This window comes from Phyllostomus hastatus, unplaced genomic scaffold (genome assembly GCF_019186645.2).
Source record: "Phyllostomus hastatus isolate PE091 unplaced genomic scaffold, TTU_PhHast_1.1 phas_contig_86, whole genome shotgun sequence".
In the NCBI taxonomy this organism is placed as follows: Eukaryota; Metazoa; Chordata; class Mammalia; order Chiroptera; family Phyllostomidae; genus Phyllostomus; species Phyllostomus hastatus.
In genome coordinates, this window is record NW_025333977.1 from 75,737,255 (window position 1) to 75,740,000 (window position 2,746).

At 41.0% G+C, this 2,746-nt stretch overlaps 1 pseudogene; it reads left to right on the plus strand.

The window, feature by feature from the left end:
- The first annotated feature begins 1,346 nt into the window (after positions 1-1,346).
- Positions 1,347-2,746, plus strand: part of LOC123827424 — a 3,204-nt pseudogene continuing 1,804 nt past the window's right edge.

Genomic DNA, 2,746 nt, shown 5'->3' on the forward strand with positions numbered 1-2,746 from the left:
AAAAAATCCAAGAAGAAGGAAGTCTCCCAAACTTTTTTTGAGGCCAGCATCATCCTAATTCTAAAACCAGATAAAGACACAACAAAGGAAGACAACTACAGGCCAGTATCGCTGATGAACATAGATGTTAAATCCTCAAAAACAATATTGGCAAATCGCATCCAGCAATACATTAAAAAGATCATACACCATGAAAACATGGGATTCATTCCAGTGATGCAAGGATGGTACAACATTCGCAAATCAATAAACTTAATACATCACATAAACAAAAGGAAAGACAAAAATCACATGATCACATCAATAGATGCAAAAAAAGTATTTGATAAGGTACAGGACCCATCTATGGTAAAAACACTCAGCAAAGTGGGAGTAAAGGGAACATTCCTCAACATAACAAAGGCCATATATGAGAGACCTACAGCAAACATCATACTCAATGGGCAAAAACTAAAAGCTTTTCCCCTAAGATGAGGAACAAGACAAGGATGTCGCTTTCACCACTTCTATTCAACATAATATTGAAAGTCCTAGCCACAGTGATCACACAAGGAAAAGAAATAAAAGGCATTCAAATTGGAAAGGAGGAAATAAAATTGGCATTGTTTGCAGATGACATGACAGAGTACACAGAAAACCCTATAGACACCATCCAAAAACTGCTTGACCTAACAAGTGAATTTGGCAAAATGGCAGGATACAACATAATCAACAAAACAAACAAGGGGTCAAAATAGAACCAGAGACATGAGAATAAAGAACAATTTGACAGTGAGCAAAGAGGATGGGGAACAGAGATAACAGGTGAAAGAAGGGGAAGGGTCAAGTCAAGGAACATGTGTAAAGGACTTATGGACAAGGACAATGGGGGGCAAGAATTGAAGGTGGGAGCCAGGGGATGGGCAGGGCAGGAGAGAGCAATGGGAGAAAAATGGGGACAACTATAATTGAACAACAATAAAAAATTTGTTTAATTAAAAAAAAATTTTTAAAGAAAATGATGAAATTTTTTCAAGAACAATAAAGCATATGTAATAATAATGTTCTTTTATACATATCAATATACCATCACAAGTAAAATAAAATACATTATATTTAAATATTGATATTTTCTAAGTCCATTTTGGAATGTTCTTTATAAGACATAATACATTAATTTATGTAATTCATAAATATACATTGAGCTGCACTCAAAAATGTTGGTATTGGGAAGCATATGGTCAAAAAACCTTAGTGTCGTTGTAATGTGCACAAAACCATTATAACACCCAATGGCTGGGAACATGTTCTCTGGCTGTTTCCACCACCCTGCCCTTGCCTCCAGAGCACATTAAAGATCCAACACTATGTCTGCCTCCAAGTATTTCACAACCAATAAAAAGGGACGAATCTTTGAATTGAAGGCTGAACTCAACAATGAAAAGAAAGAAAAGAGGAAGGAGACTGTGAAGAAAGTGATTGCTGTATGATTGTGGGGAAGTGTTAGCTTTCTTTTCAAGGTGTATGATGAGCTACGCCAAGAGTCAGCCAGACTTGTCCATCATGGCTGTCAACAGCTTTGTGAAGGACTGTGAAGATCCCAATCCTCTGATTCTAGCCTTGGCAGTGGAACCATGGTGTGCAACCAGGTGGATAGTGTACAGAATATCTCTGTGAGCCCCTCCACAAATGTTGGAAGGACGAATATCCTTATGTTCCGAAAACAGCAGCAGTGTGCATGGCAAAACTCCATACCAGTGCCCAAATTGTAGATCAGGGATTTCTAGATTCTCTGCAGGATCTCATAGAAGATTCAAATTCAGTGGTGATGGCTAGTAATGTTAGCAATGTTATCTAAAATCAGTGAATCTCACCCAAAGAGCAACTTTCTGGATGAGAACCCATAGAACATTAGTAAACTGACACCTCTGAATGACTGCACTGAATGGGGACAGATCTTCATCTTGGGCTGCCTGTCCAATTGTACTGAATTAACCTATTGGGGAGACCAGATCCTGTTATCAAAACAAGCCCCCTCTCCCAGGGTCTTTCTGTACTATAGTTCTTCTTGCCTGCTGCCAGGTGTTACAAACTATGACTCTCAATGCCAGAGTTTGGTAAAAAGCAACCATTCATTCAAAAGTTATACAGGTTTAGAGTAATGGCAGAATGTCGCCATTAAATCTCAAAGTCCCTTTAAAACACCCACAAACACACACACAGTTCTGCCTCCCCTTGCTGGACCAGGCCAGTCAGGAGTACTACATTTCAGGAAAAGAAATAGAAGTCTGTAGTTTGGCTAGACTCCCAGTTCCTCCCAGTATTTCATGCTCAGCTGGCAGGTCTCCCGCAGTCCCCAGCACCATCAGCTGTATCACCGTGATCTCCAGTTCTTAACCCAAAACCATGTGGCACTTCCTCATGGCCTGCCAGCAAGAGTCCTTTACCCATTTTCTTACTGCATGGTCTCCCATTGTCCCTCATTGTCTCTCATCGTCTCTTGTCCCTTGTGGCAGCCTGCCTTTTTAAATCCCAGCCTTGAACCCACCTCCTGTCCCTCGGAGATGGGAACCTCCCATCTCCAACTCCTCCCACAATCAGCTACATCTGTGAGCATTCCCGTATTCTCTGCCTTTTTTGCCTGCTACAGTTAGTCCAGGCAGGCGTGGACCCAAGGTATGGAGCAAACCATCTCCAAGCTCTTGTGAAGGTGCTGTAGGGAGAGGAGCTGCCTCCCAGTTACATCATAGGTCAAAGTAACGCCTAC